We start from the raw sequence: 14477 nt of genomic DNA on the forward strand, positions 1-14477 counted from the left end.
CAAATTCATTTTAAATTCATCAAAAGTGTCTTTTAGTTTTGGCTAATCTATTGAGGATGCTCTAAGAGTAGACTTTAGGGAATCCTTCGTAGTATTGTGCAAATATAAGATGAAGCTGAATCCGGCCAAATGCGCATTCGGAGTGAACTCGGGCAAATTCCTAGGGTTCATTGTCTCAGAGAAAGGAATCGAAGCCAGCATAGAGAAGATAAAAGCAATTTTAAACATGGTGCCACCTGAAACTATCAATGACTCCCAACGACTAGCAGGGAAGGTGGCTGCCTTGAACAGGTTTGTGTCAAGGTCCATGGATAAATGCCTCCCCTTTTTCCGGGTTCTAAGGAAAGTACACCCTTGGAATGAAGAGTGCAACTAAACCTTCGAAGAATTGAAGTAGTACCTGACCAATCCGCCCCTATTGAGGCAGCCTAATCAATGGAACATCCTGTATGTTTACTTGGATGTATCCCCCCAAGCTGTCTCCGCAGTCATAGTGAAGGAGGAGGAAGTAAACCAGTCTCCAGTCTACTACACGAGTTGTGCCCAAAAGGGCGCCGAAGTTAGATACCCACGGATGGAGATGCTAACGTTTGCACTAGTGGTAGCCGCAAGGGGGCTGCAACCGTACTTCCAAGCTCACCCAATAAAGGTATTAACAAAATATCCTTTCGAGAGAGTACTACAAAAGTCAGATTCCTCAGAAAGGCTAGTTGCATGGTCAATTGAGCTTAGTGAATTCGAAATCGGCTATGCACCCAAAAATGCAATCAAGGGCCAAGCCCTTGCAGATTTTGTGGCCGAATTCAACGGCTTCCCAATAGAGGTGCGATGCAACCCCTCGGCCAACCCTGGACGGTCATCGTCGATGGGTCTGCCTGTCAAGTCGGGGGTGGAAGGGAGCACCACTATATGGCAACACTCACCTTCAAGACCACCAATAATGAGGCAAAGTATGAGGCCTTGATAGTGGGACTATTTGCCGCCCAAGCGCTGGGCGCCAAGCAGGTCGAGGTAAAAGCTGATTCTTAGATAGTGGTGAACCAGGTAACAGGGGCCTACACCACTAAGAGGGAGAAGCTAAAGAAATATCTCGAAAAAGTACTTACGCTCCGCGACCAGTCCGAGTACTTTCCCATAGTATAAATTCCAAGGGCGAACAATTCAGTGGCAGACAGGTTGGTCAGGGCGGCATCAATGAAGGATGATGCATAATTACCATGGGAGGTACAGAGAAGGCTGATCGAGGTACCACTTGTCGGGATCCCGGTAACATAGGTGGGCCCCGAAATGCCAGAATGGGCCATCGAGATAGAAACTACCTAGAGACAGGGAAGCTCCCCGAAGGAAAAGAGGCGGCAAGGAAGATTAGGAGGAAGGCAGGACAGTTTGTCAAAATCGGTAACGTCTTGTACAATAAGGGTTTCACAACACCCTTACTAAGGTGCATCTCACTCGAAGAAGTGCAGTATGTCCTCGCAGAAATACATAAGGGCATCTGCGGTAACCATTTGGGCGAGAAAGCCTTAGCAAGGAAAGCACTAAGGACAAGGTACTATTGGCCCAACGCCCTTAGGGATGCCAAGCAGTTCGCCAGGAAATGCACTTGGTGCCAAGCATACGCCCCAGTCCCACACTACCCACCAGAAAAATTATCCTCCATCACTTCCCCATGGCCCTTTGCCCAGTCGGTGGTTGACTTGGTCGGACAATTCCCATCGGGAAATGGAGGGGTGAAGCACATGATAGTAACAGTAGACTGCTTCATGAAGTGGGCAGAGACAGAAACTCTAGCCACTATAACAGCCAAAGTCATCACCAGGTTCTTATGGAAAAGCGTCGTGTGCAGATTTGGGATCCCCAACACTATAGTCTCCAACAACAGGAGGCAGCTCGATGCAAATCATTATAGGGTGTGGTGCCAGGAACTCGGGATAAAGGTAAGGTACCCATCACCCGGGCGCCCTTAGGCAAAAATGCAAGTAGAATCAACAAATAAGTCCCAACTTGAAATCTTGAAGTTGGGCGACCAGAAAGGCGAGTGGGCAGAAGAGCTTCCAGGAGTCTTGTTGGCCTACAGAACTTCGATGAAGACCCCAACAAACTTAGTAAGAGATAGACCGAGCAATACTTCAACAAACTAGTTAAACCTAGATCATTCAAGGTTGGCGACATAGTCTTGAGGGAAACAAGGGTCACAACCCAAGACGAAGGGAAGCTCAGCCTACGGTGGGAAGGGCCTTACGTAGTGGCCGCCAGCAACCGTCCAGGATCATATTGACTTAAAGATAGCGAGGGAAGGGAGCTACAACACTTGTGGAATGCCAAACACCTAAAAAAGTTCTACCCTTAGAAAGTTTATTTTCTTATGCATTTATTTTAAAGACAATTTTTTGTTTTTCAAAATGTATATTTTGATGGAACAAAAGGCAATAAAAGTAGGTAAGCATTTAGCCCATTGCAAATCAAGGCGGGCGTGGAGGTCAAAAGACCCCATGACCCTCTCTCCAAGTTAGCCACCCAAGGTCGAGTTACACACTCGAGATACACTCAACAGTTAGCCACTAAAGGTCGAGTTACACACTCGTGGTGCAATCAAGGCAAGAATGGAGGTAAGAAGATCCCACGACCCCCTCTCCAAGTTAGCCACCAAAGGTCGAGTTACACACTCGTGGTATACTCGATAGTTAGCCATCAAAGGTCGAGTTACACACTGGCAGTGCAATTGAGGTGGGCGTGAAGGTCAAAATACCCCACGACCCCCTCTCCAAGTTAGCCACCAAAGGTCGAGTTACACATTTGCGATGCACTCAGCAGTTAGTCACCAAAGGTCGAGTTACACACTCGCGGTGCAATCAAGGTGGGAGTGGCAGTTAGAAGACCCCACGACCCCCTCTCTAAGTTAGCCACCAAAGGTCAAGTTACACACTAGCGGTGCAATCAATAGTTAGCCACCAAAGATTGAGTTACACACTCGCGGTGCAATCAAGGCGGGAGTGGAGGTCAGAAGATCTCACGACCCCTCTCCAAGTTAGCCACCAAAGGTTGAGTTACACACTCGCTATGCACTCAGCAGTTAGCCCACAAAGGTTGAGTTACACACTCGCGATGCAATCAAGGTGGGCATGAAGGTCAGAAGACCCCACGACCCTCCAAGGAAGTTAGCCACCAAAGGCTGAGTTGTGTGATGGTGCAATCAAAACAGGCATGGAGGGTAGAAGATCCTATAACCCTTTTAGCCGACCAGCTGAGGGAACGCCTAGAGGCTAAGTACCCAAGGAGCAAAAGAACAAAGAGTCCCGCTGCTAAGCGGTCCATCCGTTCTACGCACATTAACAGCCCTCCAATGGTTGGGCGCCACCTCAGAAATAACACTATAATCATGCTACACTCTCCCGCACAGGATAGAAGAGAATTGTAAAACAATTTAAACCACTTACCAGCAACGCACAGGCTACACGACTTCGAAGATCTTCACTCCCGCGTGCGTCAACCAGCAAAGCACCACCGCCTGCATCCTCTGTCAGAATCCGCCGCAAGCATCCACTGCCACCAGTCCACCACCCAAAGGTTGTCGTTGTCCTCCTTGGTCTGTTAGAGCAAACACTGATTTTATAAAAAACCAGTCTAGCAATTTTAATTTCGTCGCCCACCATAGTTCGTCACCAACTAACAGTTGCTTATGGCTGACTCCAGTGACCTTGGTGTTGCTCAAGTATTTTTCCTTTTTTACATTATAAATCTTTATACTACTGGTGTTTGACAAAATGTTTGAAAGAGTTCACTTCACATTATATTTTGGGGATCTAACTTGGCTTTCAGTTTAAAGATTTTACATTATAAATCTTTACACTACTGGATTGTTGATTTGTTTGAAGAAAAAAAAAGATGGAGAATAAATCTTTACACTACTGCTCCTCTGTCGTGCTCAAGGGAAGGGACATATTGGCCTCCTCATGAACATAAAGAAACTTTCATGCAATTTGTAAAAGTCTTCATTTTTGTGCTTATGCACTCATGTAATAGAAGTTTGAAAAACATCATGTAGAGAAATTGTAAAATATGAGGTGCAAAGAAAGTGTAAAATATTTTTACATGTTGGTTAGGGATACAGACATGACATTAATGTAGAGAAATTGTTCTAATAGAGATGTCCACTTTAAGCAAATCAATATTCATAATAAAATTATACAGAATACGTACACACATCTTAAATTGGAGGAACAAATTTATTTAATGGATTTATAATCATGCTCTTCTTTATTTATTTTTAGCTTTGTTGATTTTCCATAACTAATGGATTTATAATCATGTGGTTTTGTATTGAATGAACCAATTTATAATATTTAGTGATGAACTTGAGGCTGAAAGTGAAGACATTCAATGTGATGTGAATGTTGAAGATAGTGTCAATGTCGAAGATGGAGTGAATGTGATTCCCTCTTCAAGTAGTGGTCCGTTAGAGCCATTCATTGGTATGATATTTGAGGAGGTCGAAGACGCCCAAGCATTTTACAAGGCATATGCAAGGCGACAAGGATTCGCAATACGGACGAATCATACTCGATTGTCGAAAGATGATAAAACTCTTTGTACAGTAGACTATGTTTGCACAAGGGAAGGATTTCGACGAGTAAGTCGGAAAGACACAGATCGACAAATCCCTGAACCCGCTGAGACAAAAATTGGATGTAAGGCAATAAATAATGAGAATAAAGAAAGATGGTGAAAAGTGGATAGTCAACAAGTTTGTGGTTGGACATAATCATATTCTACTTACACCGAGAAGTACTAGCTTCTTTCGTGGATATAGGGGAGTTACTAAAGTCCAAAAAAAACTTATTATGACTTTGAATGAGTCCGGGGTACCAACAAGAAAGATAATGTCGATGTTGAGTAAAGATTCAAGTGGTGAATTTAATGTTGGTTGTATTGGCAAGGATGTAGAAAATTACTTAGGAAGCAAAAGGAGGAAAATATTTGAAGAAGGGGATGCACAAAGGTTATATTCATACTTTCTTGATCGACAACTCAAAGAACCTGAGTTTGTTTTTTCCATGCAAGTTGACAACGATGGGAGTATGAGAAGTTGTTTTTGGGCTGATGCGAGATCAAAAGCTGCATACCAATATTTTGGGGATGTTATTACATTTGATGCCACTTACCTAACCAATATTTATAAGATGTCATTTGTACCATTTTCTGGAGTTAATCATCATCATCAGACCATAATGTTCGGTTGTGCTTTGTTGGTTAATGAAACAACGGAATCATATACATGGTTATTGAAAACATAGTAAGAGGCAATGTTTGGGCGTGCCCCTTCAACGATAATTACCAATGATAACAAGGCGATGGTTAAGGCAATTGTAGAGGTACTCCCGAATACAACTCATAAGTTGTGCTTGTGGCACATTTTACAAAAGTTTTTTGAACACTTGGTCCATGTATACAACAAATTTCTGGACTTTCAGAAAGATTTTCGTCATTGCATACATGAGACAGTTACTACTGATGAGTTCAAGCAAGAATGGGCTTTGATTGTGGTGAAGTATGACCTAGGAGAAAATACTTGGCTTCAAAATCTTTACAGCCGACGGGATAAGTGGGTACCGACCTACTTGCGTTCGATATTTTGTGCTGATATGTCAACAATTCAGAGGAGTGAAAGCATGAACAAATTTTTCAAAGATTATGTTCATTCAAGCACTATGGTTAGTGACTTTGTGCATCAATATGAAAAAGTTGTAGATGCACTTACTTTAAAGAGAAAGAGAAGGATGTGCGGACAAAATCTACGCGGGCGATAATGAAGACACCTTTTAAAATTGAAGAGGAGGCGACGATTGTTTATACAAAAAAGTCTTTCAAGATCTTCAAAGATGAGCTGTTCAATAGTCTACGGTACCAAGCAAGACATATGGAGTGACAGCCCATTGTAAAAAAACACCTATTTACCATGTGACCTTGGAGGGTGATGAAGGACATGCCATATGTACATGCCATATGTGTGAGTTTATGGGGATTCTTTGTAGGCACATCTTATGTGTTTTTGGAAAGAAAGCGAAGGTAAATATATTGCCACAGCATTATATTCTAGACAGATGGACTATTAATGCTAAGAGTCGACCCATTCCCGACATACCATGTTCTGATGACCAAGTGCGGCAAGAACAAGATGAGCCTGCTATCAGAAAAAGCAAGTCAATGATACAACTTTATGACATTGTCGAACTTGCATCACATTCAGCTAAAAAATACAATCACTTCACACTTGCTTTGGAGAAGGTTCATAGAGAGTTGCTTGCAATGGAAGATCAAGTTGAATGTTCACAAACGGTGCCCATCAATGAATGTATACCATCTAGAAGTCAAGTTATACCAAATTTTTTACAAACGGTGCAAGATCCTCCACTGGTGCCCACAAAAGGGCGCCCAAAGTCTTTGAGAGCGAAGAACCCAAAGGAAACACAAACAACAAAGAAAAGACGTTGTAGCATTTGCAAGAATGAGGGACATGCTAAAAATAATTTTCCTTCAGTGAGGTATAGTAGCCTTATAGTTATTTTTATTTTGCTGGTTTTTAATTAAAGAAACTAATAAAGTTTATTGTTATTTTTGTAGGGATTTTGGGCCAACAACAGACAACATATCAGAACAGTTGGATTCATAGTGCAATTTTGAATATATCTTGTATGTGATATATTCCCTCTTCTCCTTAGCTATATCTTGATTGCTTTAGAAATGTAAGAAATTTGAGGACCTTCTGATTTGTCCAGGAAGGTTTTTAAGAATGGTGAGGAGAAGCTAAGGGTTTTGAGTCAGACGAGGAGAAGCTGAATTAGGTATTCGAGGCAGCTGAAGAAAGCTTTTGGAGCCATATTGTATTTATTGTATTTATATTGTATTGTGTTTATTGAAGAAAATGAACTATATTGTATTTATTTCTAGACATCTTGTATTTCTATTGGAACCATCTTGTATTTATTTGGAATTGAATATTTCAGTTCGAGAAAATATTGTGATTTGCAATATTCAACTGTTAGGACATATTGTGATGAGTAGTCATTACGTTAATAGTAGTAATCATTACATTAAAGTACACTACATTACATGAGTCCTGGTAATGACTGAGATACATTGTAATTTTTTGGATACATAACAATTACACCACAAACTATAAAAAATAACCATGACAAGATTAACACTTTTAAGACTCCCTTGTACTTCTTCTCCATTGCTTTAAATTTAGATTCTTCGATGCGTAGCCGCTCATTAAGTACCCTGTCGTGGCTTCGTTCAGCTAACTCCAAGGCTGTCTTACAACAGTTGTTTTGCTCTTTTTGAAGATCAATCGACTCAAAAAAACCACATTGTTTACCCATCTTATAGTTTGGGCAATTGAAAAATCTTCTACCAAAACTATTAGATTTTCCATAAATAAGTAGCTTCGCTTGGCAGCCACAATAGCAAAGTGGTCTCTCAAAGCTACCTTTGTCTTCCCCTCTTGCAGTCCAAGAACTTGAACCAGAATGAGAGCCCGAACTTCTCCTTAACTGTCATCATATTGAAAAGTCATCAATTTTAACAATGCTAAAAGATGGTGCATAAGAGAAACTAGCATGTTGGTGCAAAAAACAATATTAGATACTTCGGATATGTGCAGTTTTGATCATCTTGATCCACCAAAACTTATCACAAATCCAGTAAAAAGTCTTACATTATGCATCCCAAGTGCCACCATCAGCACTTGAAATGTTAATTCGACAAGGTTTCTCCTCTATCTATTTTATTTATAGTAGACATACTCAATCAACAACTTTATTTACATGTTGTTATCCCTGTTGTTGAGACAATTTGAAGTGAGAATATTCAATATTGTTGCCCGCAAATCACCATGGCACAGAAACTGTTAATGACAATTTTTGGTTAGAGGATGGCCATCCAGAGGTCCAAAATTCGGCTTTGGCTGATTTAGTCTGTACGGTGTAATCCTCCATATCAATGATAATATTTTCATTTAATCCAAAAAAAAAACTGGTAGTGCAAACAAAAAAACAATGCTAATTTTAACATGTACATGGGTATAAAAAAAATGCTACCCTACCATTTCATGTATAGAAACTTACATTAACATGTACAATGGTATACAATGGTATACAAAAAACAATTGTTACAAACTTACATTAACACCAACACTTAGCGCTACTGACTCCATGTACATTAACACCTACACTTGGTACTACTGACTCCACTTACATTAACACCCACTTAGTGCTACATTAACACGTTAATATTCTGGACTGTTAATAGACCCATGCCAACGCTAATACAATGTCAAACGGACAATTTCATCAACAATTTTATCCACTTTGAGCATAATTTTTCTTCTTAAAACTTTTATCAAACACTTTCTGTGCATCGTGTTTTTTTAGGCTTCCAATCGGTTTCTCCTCTTTCTTCTTCACCCGTTTACATTAACACAACCAAGCACCAAATTCACAGTTAAAGAAGATATCATCTCACACAACATCGCCCAAACGAAAACGTTTTCTATTTAAACTGTGAAAGGGACAAACCAAAAATTATAACTTGTATTCTCAAATTTGAAAGGTCAAAGAAAACGAGAAAGATGTATGATGCAATCAAGAAACAAAAAAAATACGGGTAAATTTGAAAATATTGAAGGTCCATCAGTTTAGGGGTGGTGATCTTAAAGTTGTATCTGGAAATGGAGCTCCCTCCATGCCACCGTCTGGGTCGAGCTCCGTCGGGTGTCGAGGAGCCACCGGTATGAGATTCTAGTTTTGTCGTGGGGTAGAAATACCTCTGGTATGACTCCCGAGTTTTGTCGTTTGCGAATGGGATGGAAGGGAAGGGGGATGGAGGGGAAGACGAGGATGGAGTGAGGCACGGGCATACGGTAATAGCATATACACACATCTCATCGGGTGTAGGCAGATGTAGACTAAGTCAAATAAATTGAGTATGTGGTGGCCAGCTATTAGTGGGTTGTTTATTGAAGTATTTTGGATTGACCGATCACCAGGTATTCTCAAGAACAAAGGCACACAAAGCAGTAAAACGAAACATTATCCAAGACACAAAATCTCATACAAAGGTAAGAGGCCAATTTCAGGGCCAAAAAGTTGTCAAAAAAAAAAACCAAAAAACTACGCATAAAAACAGAAGGCCAATTCGAGGGCCCAGAAATATAATTGTTTACCCCAAAAATGCAAAGAGCCCCAAAAGAGGGCAGAAACTACAAATAGCCCAAAACAGGAGCCTAACAATTATCACAAACAAAAAGAAAAATTATGACGGAGGCGGGGGACAGGGGAAGGTGTCAGGCATCACGATGTGACCCATAGCATCTGCATACTGGACCGCAGTGGCATCTGACTCAAAATCCTTCAAATTTAGATTCCTTAAAATTGTCCGAGGGTTGGCTAGCAAATGCACTTGCAGACGAGCCAATCCCACCCCATACCTATATCCAAATGCCTGGTCTCGAATGGCCTTGGCGGTGGACAATTGAGGGTGCAGTCGAACAATCTCATTGTTCGCCACAACCATATGGGATTCCAACCTCCTCTGCGCCTCCTACAGCTCCTTCACCTGTGCGACCAACTTGGTCACACTCCCTGGTGTCTGGTCTTAGCGGGCATCTTTCGCCTCACACTCCTTCTTATATTTATCGTATCTAGCCTGCGCATGAGACAGGTCCCCTTCTAGCTCAGCTATCTTTATGTCCACGCTCCTTCCAGAACGCTTGTTTTCTTTGGGCCAACTCCTTGACCACTTTCTCACACTTCTCTTCGGAGGAAGCCGAGGCTACAACCGCCTCCTTACATTTTCTGTCAGCATCAACTTGAGATCGCTTGGAGGAGTCCAACACCCCTTGAGGCGCAACACGTCTACCCTGGTTGTAACTTTCTCCATCTCTGCCATATGCACGACAAAACTGTCGTGGACATGGAGACTCTCGACACGGAGGAGCTAGAGCATAGGTTGCACGACTTCTTATGAAGAGAGTCAAGATCTGCCTCTAGGGAATGAACATAGCCGTTCGACTGCTTCAGGCAGCATTGCAGATAGTCCCTCTCAGCTTTAAGGCGGTCGTTCTCTTGCTTGGTGAAATAAGAGAACTTTCGTCACCAATGAACTTCTCCTCCGAGGCCACTACGACCCCAAGCTTGGGGGCAGACACTCCCCTAGAGGGGCCACCTTCACGCAGGGTGCCAACCTGCTCACCCACTGGCTCATCTTGTTGGGCGCCAATCTGCTCGCCCACTAGCTCATCGCGCTGGGCTCCTACCTCCACACCTATCTATTCTTCAAGGGCACTGCCACTAAGAGTGTCCCGATTGCCCAACAAGATCTCACCCTCGCGAAGGGTGGTGCTCCCATCCCTACCAAGCAAAGAAGGATTTGGTGAGGGAATGGATACTTTGTCTTGGTCCGTAGGCAGGGTGTCACCACCCATGGGAGTAGTAGGAAAGGAGTGCAGGGAAAAGTCTTGCCCCCCATGAGGGACAAGGCTGTCGCCTTCAGTTTTAATTGCGACACCACAAGCAATTGGGGCAAAAACATCAGGCACCCCTCCCCCGAATATGCCCAAGGCAAAAACGGCCTATATGTCGCTTAAATCACTCCTGTTGCAGGGTGTGGGAACAACAACAAGAAATTCAAAGGAATGGTGTCCACATGGTAACCCCCCAAAGGCAGTCCAAAGTCGTAAGCTAACGAAAGGTCTTTGCTAACCTGCTTCATCAAGGCACCAAGGTCATCAAAACCTGGGCTCACCATTGAGGAGGCCCTAACAGGGGAAGCAACCGACATGGCCTCTCCAAGAACAGTTGCATCTATAGTCACCCCCTGCGCCACCTCCGAAGGGGAATCAGAAATGCCACTAGATTTTGCACCCTCACCACGGGGACGCTTCACTTTTGGCCCCCTAGTTTGGGGGCCATTCCCTTTTGCTTAGGGCGGTACCACTTTGAGTTTGGCCCCCCTGACATGGTGCAACTGGGCACCACCAGAAACCTATATATACTAGAGGGAGAAAGGAGATCATCCTACCACAGACCATCATGGTCGTGGTCCTTAGCCCATTCTAGGACAAGGTCAATACAAGAACGTTGACTATCAGTCAGCTCTAGCAATAAACTTTTATCGTTAGGGACACACCCCAATTGGCAAAAATAGGGTAATCTCTTATATGCATTTCATTGGCGGGAAACTTCAAACCACTACCAAAGATGAAGAAAAACTTACTGGTCCATTATTTGGCATTCGAATAACGCCCACAGACAAGGAAATTGCATATATTTCTTGGCAGAGATGCAACGCTATAAAAAGGAAAGGAATTCCTTCATCGTTAAGTCTAGGTACTTCTCCCCTAGGGACTTCAACACCTGAGTAGAAGACTACACATGCACACATCAACATGCACCATGCCTTACTATGAAGTTGGGCAGGAGTAAGCTTCAAAAAGTGTAATACATCGTGCACTAGGTGAATGAAAGGGAGGTGCAACCCATTGGTTAGGGCACAAACTGTAAGAGCCACGTCTCTGGCATAGCCCTCTCTATCGACGCACCCCCTTTCGGGAATAGTCATGTCCACCGATTCAGGGATGTAGAAAGACTCCCTCAAGTCAACAAGGTCCACCACGTTTAAGACCGAACGCCACGAATATCCATCGAAAGAAGAGGGGTTCTAGGAAAGGGAGGATTCACCCTTTGATTTGGGGGAAGTTTTAGCAGAACCGCGACTAGCCATTGCAAGAAAGAAGATTTCTTGAAGGCGACGTGAAAGAAAAATGGAGAATGGGACATGAACAGAAAAATGCAAGGAAGACAGAGAGAGGAAGTATGAGCAAAGAAGAAGAAGGAAAAGGAAAAAGAGGAAGCATAGGCAAAAGTGAACGTATTAGGCAAAACCTGGGAAAGTAATCATGAGGGTTCTTGGGAATCCGAAACGTTGGATGCGCTGACGATGGTCTTCTGCACTTTTCCAGTGTGACAAGAAAGAAAATTACTTAAACTTAGTTTTTATAATGTCATGTGTAAAATGAAACTACTGGTGTTTGATGCTTGACCAAGCTCTTGTTAGGAACGATAAAGAACATAAAAATATAAAGTGGAATCAATTGAACACGACACAAGCCTCTGTTCCATGACCCAAGTTTCGTTGAATATCTATCTAAAAACCCCAATAATACTTGTTGGGTCTGGTCATGGATCGAGCCACCACAAACAGAATTGAGCTCCACACAAAGAAGCCCAACAACTTGTTCTCTTCTTTCCTGTTTGTGTCATGAATCGGCGGCTGGCATTGGGACAAGAGCATGAAGGAACCCTAGAGCAGAGAAACTAAAAGAAGAAAGGGGGAGATTCTGGGCATCGAACTGGAAGTGAGAAGTGAAGTGGCTTGAAGTGTAAGTGTTTTAAGTGAAGAACTCAGAACGACGACGTAAGAGAAAAGGGGGAAACAGTGCGTAGCGAGGTCCTAAAGGCAGAGTCGATGTGCGTGCGTTTTGATGTTGAGTCTCGAATGGGTGTGTGCGTTTCGTGTGAAATCTAAGCAGTGTGCCTGCGTTTTTAAATTGGGCATGGGTGCGTGCGTTTTACGTTATGCTTTGGGCGTTTAATAACTGTTAAACGCACCGTTTGAGTTGAAAGACTTCAAACGGTGTGTTAGGAAATTTTGGGGTTAACACCTATATGCAACGTAGAGTTTAAGTGTTATTTTCAAGTATTGAGTCTGTCATTTTAATTGGAAGTCAGTCTTGGTTAGTTTATCATTTGAAGAGTTAGTTACAGGTGAGAGAAATGTAAGAATAAGAAGGAAGTGAGTGGAAAGGAAGGGATCATTGGAGAATATTATTGTAAGGAAATTCCTGTAAGGAGGTTGGGAGCCCTCCAAGCACTCACGTGACAATACAAACTCTAATAGTCTTTTTATCAAACATCTTCCGTGCACTCTGTTCTTCTTCATGCAGCAGCCATCTCCTACGTTTCTTCATCTTCCTCTATTACCCAACATTTCCCAGCAGGTTCTTAACAAGTGGTACCAGCAGCCAACCGATCCTACCAAGATTCATCCATACAGCCACCAAAAATAAGACCCAAACACTCACAAAATTCATACAAACAGCCACCAAAAGCAAACCCAAACACCCACAAAATCCCATCCAAATAGCCACCAAAATAAGACCCAAACACCTAGAAAATTCATCCAAACAGCCACAAATCCACGCCTTCTACTCAGAGCATTAACTCTACCATACCATAGACTACCATGGCTGAAAACACTCGATCAAAACAACAACAGCAGCAACAAGTTGATGCCCTACAAGTTCAGATGGACCAAACTAAACAGGAGCTCAATGAGGTTAAGACAGATGTTCAAAAGATTAAAGACATGCTACGAGCCCATTTCGCCCAACAAAACAATCCTCCACCTCCCCCACCTCCACCCCCACACAACCCATTCCAACTGGAGTTCAACAACACAGACCCAAGAAGATTTAACCCCATGGGTGTCAAATTGGAATTTCCTCATTTTCAAGGATCTAACCCCAGCCGCTTGGCTCTTTAAAGTCAACCACTACTTTGATTTCAACCAAACCCCACTACCTCACCGTTTGTTGATGGCTTCTTACCACATGGAAGGCGAGGCCCTTGTTTGGTTCCAAGAAGCTGAAAATGGTGGATTATTCCGGGATTGGGAGATGTTTTCCAGGGTGTTACTCCTTCGCTTTGGCCCCACGGCGTATGACGATCCAATGGAGGCATTGACGAGATTGAAACAGTTTGGTACTGTAGCTGTTTACATGAGCCAGTTTGAGGCTTTGGCCAATCGCGTGAGAGGCCTTTCTGACTCTCACAAACTGAGTTGCTTTCTCAGCGGCTTGAAAGATGAGGTTCGCATCCCAACCTGTATTTTAAACCCTGTACATTTACATGCAGCATATGGGTTAGCAAAAATGCAAGAGGAGTATTATTGCAGTACAAAAAAGTTCACTATATCTACGGGGGAAAAATCAAATGCTATGGATGGGAGTAATTCTTTCCAAAGCTCTTACTCGGGTGAGGCGTATCACAAATGGAAAACTCCAACGGGGGGTACTAAACTTGTTTATTCAACTCAAATGGATGAAAAACGTCGCAAGGGCTTATGTTACCATTGCGATGAGAAGTGGAATCCGTTGCATAAATGTAAGAGTCCAAAAATCTATTTGTTACAAGGTAGTGAGGATGAGGGTGTTGAGGAGGAGGAGCTGCCGAGTGATGAGAATGATGGAAAAACCCAGCCGGAAACACTGTCCAGCAGCAAAGAACAACCCGAAATATCCTTGGTAGCTATTGTTGGAACCCCCACATCAAAAACCATGCGTGTAGTTGGAAGTATTTTTTGCAAACAAGTGGTTATATTGTTGGACTCGGGCAGTTCACACAATTTTATCGGCATGG

This window comes from Juglans regia, chromosome 4 (assembly GCF_001411555.2).
Source record: "Juglans regia cultivar Chandler chromosome 4, Walnut 2.0, whole genome shotgun sequence".
In the NCBI taxonomy this organism is placed as follows: Eukaryota; Viridiplantae; Streptophyta; class Magnoliopsida; order Fagales; family Juglandaceae; genus Juglans; species Juglans regia.